We start from the raw sequence: 10,674 nt of genomic DNA on the forward strand, positions 1-10,674 counted from the left end.
CTTAATGAACTTATTAAATTGAAATCCCCTGTTCGGAGTTACGATCAGCCTCAGATGTGCTCTTGTTACGCACTACCCAGAACAAATTAAATGCAGGTTAAAGATATTGCATCATCTGGCTCCTTCATTTGGAAAAAAAATACCTTTTGAGATTAGAAATTCAGAATCCTGGAGGCATTCAACAGCAGGAAGGCATATTATTACTTTAGAAAGCATTTCTTTGCTTGATTTGTTTTTCTTAATGTATTTTTATGTTGATAGCGTTTTAAATATTGAATATGTCTGTCTCTAATAGCTGTAGTCATTGTTTAATTAATGATATATATTTTATTTTTGTAAAGCGCCTAGAGCTCATATTGCATGAGATGATGGCGCTATAAAAGTGTGCGGTATTACTACTACTACTACTACTACTACTACTACTACTACTACTACTACTACTACTACTACTACTACTACTACTACTACTGTTGATGTAGTTAGTATGATGTGAGCATGAATGCGATTACCGACTATGTCAGTATGAAAGGTAATCGATACTACAGCTATCTCTCTCTCTTACTCGATAACTCCATGGCGAGCATCTATCCTATCTTCAGTCCAATAAACTTCTTATCAAACGAACTACACTGACGTCCATATCATTACTACTACTACTACTACTACTACTACTACTACTACTACTACTACTACTACTACTACTACTACTACTACTACTGCTACTACCACTACTACTACTACTACTATTACTAACACAACTACTACTACTTCTATTACTACTACTACTACTACTACTACTACTACTACTACTACTACTACTACTACACTACTACTACTACTATACTACTACTACTACTACTACTACTACTACTACTACTACTACTACTACTACTACTACTACTACTACTACTGCTACTACCACTACTACTACTACTACTATTACTAACACAACTACTACTACTTCTATTACTACTACTACTACTACTACTACTACTACTACTACTACTACTACTACTACTACTACTACTACCACTACTACTACTACTAATACTACTACTACTACTACTACTACTACTACTACTACTACTACTACTACTACAACAACAACTACTACTACTTCTACAACAACTATTATTATTATTATTATTATTATTATTATTATTATTATTATTATTATTATTATTATTTCAGGCACTTATGATAATATTAACACGAAATGCAGTGAACAGGAAACTGCCCAATGTCAATAAAGCATAAAACCTTCTCGGTGATGTGGGCTCTAATCAACGACCTTAAAGTTACGACAACACCGCCTGGCTGCGAGAGAGTAGCTCTCCAGTTGAATCCATCCATCACTCCGAAAAAGTAGTATCAAGCATCGTGTCTATATTGATCCGCTCTGCTGACTTCTTGAAGTCATGCATTCAACACACAAACACCGTGAAGTTTGTTAGCCAGCAGTTAAGCTTAATAACCCATATTCTCAACACAAACATATAACATTGAGTGAAACATTGAGTAAGGTCCGATATTGGGGTTGAATAGTTATTTAGAAGAGTGAGTGGAGCAGGCACTTAATGATAATTACAAGAAATGAAGTAAGTAGGAAAGTGCCAGATGACAATACAGAATAAATACTTTGCGGCGATTGGGGCTACAACCCACGACCTTCCGGTTACAACTCCGCCTGGCCGCGAGAGGGTAGCTGTTGAGTCGAAGCAATCCATAACTCCGAAAAAGGGGTATCAAGCATCGTATCTGTCTTGAACCGCTCTCCAGTATTACCACTACTATTAATACAACTAACACTACTACTACTACTTCTACTACTACTACTACTACTACTACTACTACTACTACTACTACTACTACTACTACTACTACTACTACTACTACTCCTACTACTACTATACTACTACTACTACTACTACTACTACTACTACTACTACTACTACTACTACTACTACTACTCTACTACTACTACTACTACTACTACTACTATACTACTACTACTACTACTACTACTACTACTACTACTACTATACTACTACTACTACTACTACTACTACTACTACTACTACCTATACTACTACTACTACTACTACTACTACTACTACTACTACTACTCACTACTATACTACTACTACTACTACTACTACTACTACTACTACTACTACTACTACTATACTACTACTACTACTACTACTACTACTACTACTACTAACTTACTACTACTACTACTACTATTCTACACTATACTACTACTACTACTACTATATATTATATCTACTATCTTACTATCTATTATACAATGTTATTATTTATTTTTATCATTCTTATTAATGAATTTATAGTTTAACAAATTAAGACAGTATCACACTATCTAAATTCTATTATTTATACTATGTGTTATGACTTTTATCTTTTGTGATTGTTGTTTGTTTGTCTAGGTGTCGGTGGGGCGGGGGGGGACGGGGGGCGGTATTATGGCACGAGGTGTCTGTAAATTTTTATATTACCTAGAAGTAGAAGTAACATCCAGGATATAGCAAAGGATGGCGTTGCAAAGGATACATTCAAATGTTTAAAAGTACATATTTAAAACTGAAAACTATAATTGTACATAAAAGAAGATGATCTACAGGGGGATCAGACCACAGAAATCCCGATGCCCACGATTGGAGGATCAAACCACTGAAGTCTACATACGAGCTTTGCGCACCATGGTTTATTGAATTTTGGGTATGTAGACTGCAGAGTTTTGATCCCCCAATCGTGAAAATAGAGACTTCAGAGGTTTGATCTGCCATCGTTAAAATCGGGACTTCAGAGGTTTGATCTGCGATCGTTAAAATCGGGACTTCAGAGGTTTGATCTGCGATCGTTAAAATCGGGACTTCAGAGGTTTGATCCGCCGACCATCGATAAATTTAAAAAATAATAATTTTTTTTAAGCCAAAAAATAAAAAATAAAACGAAAAGAAACAAAACAGGAACCCATTTGACTCATTAAAGTGCGGCTATTTGGTTTTGTGGTGTGACACTGGCGATCGGATCGGAAGGTCCTGGTTTCGAGCCTCGCTCGGTGCATAGTTGATTTCTTGAAAAGACTCTTTACTCATATATATATAGATAGATAGATAGACGATGAGTCACGTATGGTATTGTGTTGGATCAGGTGAAAAAAAAACTGTTGCCGGTCGCAGGCCATCATTTGATTTATTTGTTTGTCTATTTTAATTGTCATTTCTGTTTGTTTGTTTTGGTCTACTTGGGAAGGGGGGGGGGTTGGTTTGGTTTTTTTTTTTTTCGTCAACTAATGCTTTTTCTTCTTTTCGGGATATAGGTACCGATTTGTCAGCTTCTTCTCATGATAATTGCTTCAAATAAAGTGCAAAAAGCCAGGCATTGTGGATGAAGAAAATTATGAACCTCACAAACTAAAAAATAGTGCTTTTGAATTATTGTCCTAGACCACCATATATAATATAATATTATTACCTGGTCTGGTCATAGCAATTTTCTGCAAGCAGCTATGCACCGCGCAGGGCAGGGAGTTTTAAATGTTCTATTTATAATAGCCTTGGTACCGCGTGTCTGGATTTTACGGGCTCTGTGACCTTTTGGCCGGAAGTGTTGGGTATGGAGATGTATCAGATAAAAACAGAGAATAAGAATATCGCGGTGCCAGACCAACTAGGGATTCAACTGGTACGGCACCCTTCGCCTGGCTGAGAGAGAGAGAGAGAGGGAGAGAAAGAGAGAGAGAGAGAGAGAGAGAGAGAGAGAGATAAGAGAGCAGTCCACTGTCCACTGAGCCAGCTTCTCCATACCCGATCATCATTATTGATGCAAGAGCGATTTCCACACTTTTTCAGAATTTTATCAAAGCATTTCACTGTTGCCATCGTGTTATCACAATGGTTACGATTTGACGGATGTGGAATATAGAGTAAATGTGACTCGTAAATAAGGAAAACAACAAAACAAACAATGTTTCGGTCCTTGGCCTTCGTAGGAGACAAAAAACAAAACACAAATATGTAAGGTTACAAAATATTACATTTTGTAACCCTACATATTTGTGTTTTGTTTCCCATATATATGAGTCACATTTACTCACGTACACAATAACACTCCTGCAGAGATAGATAGATAGATAGATAGATAGATAGATAGATAGATAGATCCATAGGTAACGTGTTATATCCATAGGTAACACGTTATATCCATAGGTAACATGTTATATCCATAGGTAACGTGTTATATCCATAGGTAACACGTTATATCCATAGGTAACACGTTATATCCATAGGTAACATGTCATTTCCATAGGTAACATGTCATTTCCATAGGTAACACGTTATATCCATAGGTAACATGTTATATCCATAGGTAACACGCTTGATTGGTTTAGGTCATATTTGTTTAATCGTAAACAGATTATTACGGTGGATGAATATAGATCGGAGGAAATCTTTCTTGATTGTGGGGTTCCCCAGGGTTCAGTACTTGGACCCGTTCTTTTTGTTTTGTACGTTGGCCCTCTGTCTAAAATCATCAGAAGTTTTGGTCTGTCTTACCATCAATACGCTGATGATACGCAATTGTACTGCGTTTCCAATATGAGAAATTTACAAGAAGTATCAGCCAATAGTAAAAATTGTATCCAAAGTGTTAAGAAATGGATGAATGAGAACAGACTGAAACTGAATGATGATAAGACGGAGGTGCTGTATGTGGGGAACAGGAAGTGGAAAAGTGAAACAGATTTGAAGTTGGGGGATGCCTCTATTCAAATTGTTGACAAAGTGAAAAACCTTGGCACATTCTTAGACTCTGGACTGTCGATGGAGCATCAGGTTAATAATTTGGTTAGATCTCTCTTTTTCCAACTAAAAAAGATTGCTTCCATTAGACGGTTCATATCTGAGGATGTGACCAAGCACCTGGTTGTGTCCCTCGTACTATCGAAATTGGATTATTGTAAAGCTCTGTTGTTTGGCGTTTCGCAATACAATCTGAAACGTCTTCAGATTGTCCAAAACAGCGCTGCCAGACTAGTATTTATGAAGCGTAGGTGCGACTCTGCCGGACCTCTACTTCATGACCTGCATTGGCTGCCTGTTGAGAAAAGAATTAAATTCAAAGCTTGTGTTTTAGTGTATCGTTGTCTTGAAGGTACTGCCCCTTCCTACCTTTCAGAACTAATTGAAAGATATTCAAAACCCCGCCCCTTACGTTCGGCCAGTGATTCCACAAAACTAGTTGTCCCTCGAATTCGGAAAAATGCTGGAATGAGATCCTTTTCTCATTTCGGACCCTCTATATGGAACGCCTTACCGCAGAGCATTCGTGAAAAAGAATCTTTGTCTATTTTTAAACGTTCGCTTAAAACATATTTGTTTCGATTTTAGTAGATGGTATGAGAAGCAAGATAGGTTTGGTTTGTGTTGTGTGTTGTGTTGTGTGTGTGTATGTGTGTGTGTGTGTGTGTGTGTGTGTGCTTGTGTGTGTGAATGAGTATGTTTCAGCCAAAGTAATTTGTAATTTAAGCGCTTAGAGTCTGGTGTCTCGGAGTTATAGCGCTATATAAGTTTTCAGCATTATTATTATTATTATTATTATTATTATAATAGATAGATAGATAGATAGATAGATAGATAGATAGACAGACAGATAGATAGATAGATAGATAGATAGATAGATAGATAGATAGACAGATAGATAGATAGATAGATAGATAGATAGATAGATAGATAGATAGATAGATAGATAGACAGATAGATAGATAGATAGATAGATAGATAGACAGATAGATAGATAGATAGATAGATAGATAGATAGATAGACAGATAGATAGATAGATAGATAGATAGATAGATAGATAGATAGATAGATAGATAGATAGACATATAGATAGATAGACAGATAGATAGATAGATAGATATAGATAGATAGATAGACAGACAGATAGATAGATAGATAGATAGATAGATAGATAGACGGATAGATAGATAGATAGATAGATAGATAGATAGATAGATAGATAGATAGATAGATAGATAGATAGATAGATAGATAGATCTTGAATCGTGTTTGATACAAATATGGTACGAAAAGTGCTCGACATGCAGTAATGGAGCGAATTATTATTATTTAAAATATTTACCACAATGTTTGAGACAGTCTACATTAATGTCTCAGGCTTAATTTGCCATCGTCAGGACTGAGTTGTTGTGTTGACTGTTGTTGTTTCTTGAAGTGGTTCCGGTTTAAAGTTGCTTAACAAGAATTTACGCCGATGGGGACACTTTCCGTACATCTCACTTTTCGTGTTGAGTGTGGCTTCATGAGGGTGTTTGATTATAGTATATTTCTCTTCCAGGCATAAGCTACATTGTTTTGATGGTGGTGTGTATCCTGTTGCTTTAGATAAAATTTTCCATGAAATGTTGTGGTCTAGTTTGTTGTCTTTTAATTTCCAAATATGTTCGCTGAGTTTTGTGAATGTTTTTTTTTGTTAGTGTTTCTAAATGTTGAGGTGTGGAGGTTGTATCTTGTTTTGAAATTATTTTCTGTTAGTCCTACATATTTTTCTTGCTTGTTTGTTTTAGTTTCTGTGACTGTGGCTTGGTAAATTAAACTTGATTCTAAGCATTGTTTGTTTAGCGGGCAATGTTCTTTATTTCTGCAGTTGCATTTTCTGGTGGGTGGGTTTTGCTCTTGTCGGTGGTTTATTAATATTTTTTTGTTGTGGCTTGAAATTATTTGTTCTATGTTGCGCATACACGAGTAGCTTATTTTTATGGTATTCCTGTTGATAATTGTCTGGACCGAGGGGCTATCCTTTTACCGCCCAATTTATTCTCTCTGGTCGCGTAGTGTAGCAATCAGTCTCCTTCAGAGAAGGATTACAGGAGCACGACGTGAACGTTTGCTACTTGCTCCCTAGGTAACACGTTATATCCATAGGTAACATGTCATTTCCATAGGTAACATGTCATTTCCATAGGTAACACGTTATATCCATAGGTAACACGTTATATCCATAGGTAACATGTTATATCCATAAGTAACAATTTATATCCATAGGTAAGATGTTATATCCATAGGTAACATGCTATATCCATAGGTAACATGTCATTTCCATAGGTAACATGTTATATCCATAGGTAACATGTTATATCCATAGGTAACATGTTATATCCATTAGGTAACATGTTATATCCATAGGTAACGTGTCATTTCCATAGGTAACATGTTATATCCATAGGTAACATGTTATATCCATAGGTAACACGTTATATCCATAGGTAACATGTCATTTCCATAGGTAACACGTTATATCCATAGGTAACACGTTATATCCATAGGTAACGTGTTATATCCATAGGTAACACGTTATATCCATAGGTAACATGTTATATCCATAGGTAACGTGTTATATCCATAGGTAACACGTTATATCCATAGGTAACACGTTATATCCATAGGTAACATGTCATTTCCATAGGTAACATGTCATTTCCATAGGTAACACGTTATATCCATAGGTAACATGTTATATCCATAGGTAACACGTTATAGCCACAGGTAACATGTCATTTCAATAGGTAACATGTCATTTCCATAGGTAACATGCTATATCTATAGGTAACATGTCATTTCCATAGGTAACATGTTATATCCATAGGTAACATGTTATATCCATAGGTAACATGTTATATCCATAGGTAACATGTTATATCCATAGGTAACATATTCATATCCATAGGTAACATGTCATTTCCATAGGTAACATGTTATATCCATAGGTAACATGTTATATCCATAGGTAACATGTTATATCCATAGGTAACACGTTATATCCATAGGTAACATGTCATTTCCATAGGTAACACGTTATATCCATAAGTAACACGTTATATCCATAGGTAACACGTTATATCCCTAGGTAACATGTCATTTCCATAGGTAACATGTCATTTCATAGGTAACACTTTATATCCATAGGTAACATGTCATTTCCATAGGTAACACGTTATATCCATAGGTAACACGTTATATCCACAGGTAACACGGTATATCCATAGGTAACACGTTATATCCATAGGTAACACGTTATATCCATAGGTAACACGTTATATCCATAGGTAACACGTTATATCCATAGGTAACACGTTATATCCATAGGTAACACGTTATATCCATAGGTAACACGTTATATCCATAGGTAACACGTTATATCTATAGGTAACACGTTATATCCATAGGTAACACGTTATATCCATAGGTAACGTGTTATATCCATAGGTAACGTGTTATATCCATAGGTAACATGTTATATCCATAGGTAACATGTTATATCCATAGGTAACATGTTATATCCATAGGTATCATGTTATATCCATAGGTAACATGTTATACCCATAGGTAACATGTTATATCCATAGGTAACATATTATATCCATAGGTAACATGTTATATCCACAGGTAACATGTTATATCCATAGGTAACACGTTATATCCATAGGTAACATGTTATATCAATAGGTAACATGTTATATCCATAGGTAACACGTTATATCCATAGGTAACATGTTATATCCATAGGTAACATGTTATATTCATAGGTAACATGTTATATCCATAGGTAACACGTTATATCCATAGGTAACATGTTATATCCAATACAATTATCGTCCTGTATCAAATTTACCTTTTTTGTCAAAACTTTTGGAGAAGGTAGTTCTTACACAATTAACATCTCATCTTAAGAACAACAGTTTGGAACAACCCTTTCAGTCAGCCTACAAACATCAACACAGTACTGAAACGGCGCTTCTTAAAATCTTTAATGACTTGTTATGTAACGCTGATGCTAACAATATCAATGTATTATGCCTTTTAGATCTTTCAGCTGCCTTTGACACCATTGACCATGACATTTTGTTAAGAAGACTAGAAAATACGTTCGGCATAAAAGGAATTGCCCTTAAATGGTTTACATCATATTTACAGGATCGATGGCAGACTGTCGTGGTGAATGGTGTTCAGTCAGAACAAGTTTTACTAAATTTTGGAGTGCCACAAGGCTCTGTTCTTGGCCCTGTCCTTTTTACTGTATATATGCAGCCCCTTTCTAGTGTGATATCCAGATTCAATCTGAGTTATCATTTTTATGCAGATGATACGCAAATATATGATTCAGCACCCCTTAGTAATTTACAGTTCTTAATACAACGAATTACGAGCTGTTTTAATGAGATTAAATCTTGGATGTACCACAATAAGTTAAAATTAAATGATAGTAAAACTGAGATTTTAATGTGTGGAAGACCGAGTATCCTTAAACAGGCAAATAAATCACTAATTACTCTCGGAAATAGCACAATAGAATTTTCAAATAAAGCAAAAAACCTTGGCGTCATCATTGATAAAGATCTTTCCATGACAAGCCACGTGAATAACACCATACAATCTATGTACATAGAAATGAAAAAAAATAAGCAAAATTCGTAATTTAATACCGAAGCATATAACAGAACTTTTAATTAATTCCTTGGTTTTATCTAAATTGGACTATTGTAACTCCCTTTGGGCGAATTTAACTAAAGACAAAATTAGCAAACTTCAGGTTGCTCAAAATAACGCAGCCAGGCTCATTGTACGCAATAACAAAAAATACCCGTCAGCAACTCTTCTTCTCCGTGAGTTACATTGGCTTCCTGTTGAAAAAAGAGTTGCCTATAAGATTTGTACTGTTGTCTACAAATCCCTGAGCACGAACAGTCCCTCCTATATTAAAGACCTTCTAAACATATATGTCCCCAATAGAAACTTGAGGTCAAGCAATGACCAATCAATCCTTGTCAAACCTAAGCCATTGCGTAAAATAGGTGAACAGTCTTTTCAATTTTCGGCCCCCCATTTTTGGAACTCTCTCCCGTCACACGTGAGATGCTCGGATTCGTTGACAACGTTCAAATCTCGCTTAAAGTTTTATCTTTTTACGTCATAATGTTGCAATATTATTTTCATATTTTGTTGTTGTTAAATTGAATTCGTATCACGTTTCCTTCACACTTGTCTCACAGTAATATGTTTTGTTTTATATCACTGTAAAGCGCTTAGAGCCTGTGACAACGGGGTAAAGCGCTATATAAATGCCATTTATTATTATTATTATTATTATCCATAGGTAACATGTTATATCCACAGGTAACACGTTATATCCATAGGTAACATGTTATATCCATAGGTAACATGTTTTACTATCTTATTACATTTTTCACATTGACATATTATAAATAGCCACAATCATACTTTCTTTAACATATATAACAAACGTTAAGAAATAAAGAAGGAGCAAATACGTATGTGCAATTTGCGCTATTTGGTGAATGGCAATAGGAAATAGAATGGAAGCGTCGATTTAATTCACAAAGACATAATATACTGCGAACGTTTCGATGGTTTTTCTGTTTGTCAATAAAATACGATGAATAAAAGAAAGTCATTCCTGGTGTTTTGTTGACAAAGGGAAAACCCGAAATGTCCACATCATGAGGTTGCATGTTTGAGAGTTTTTGCAATAAGAATGATCATTTAAATCGATCGATACTTGAAGGACGTGTTTTATGGCCAACGTTTTAAATACTGGACTTTCTA

This window comes from Berghia stephanieae, chromosome 5, assembly GCF_034508935.2.
Source record: "Berghia stephanieae isolate SIO BIC M18660-M18661 chromosome 5, UCSD_Bste_1.3, whole genome shotgun sequence".
In the NCBI taxonomy this organism is placed as follows: domain Eukaryota; kingdom Metazoa; phylum Mollusca; class Gastropoda; order Nudibranchia; family Aeolidiidae; genus Berghia; species Berghia stephanieae.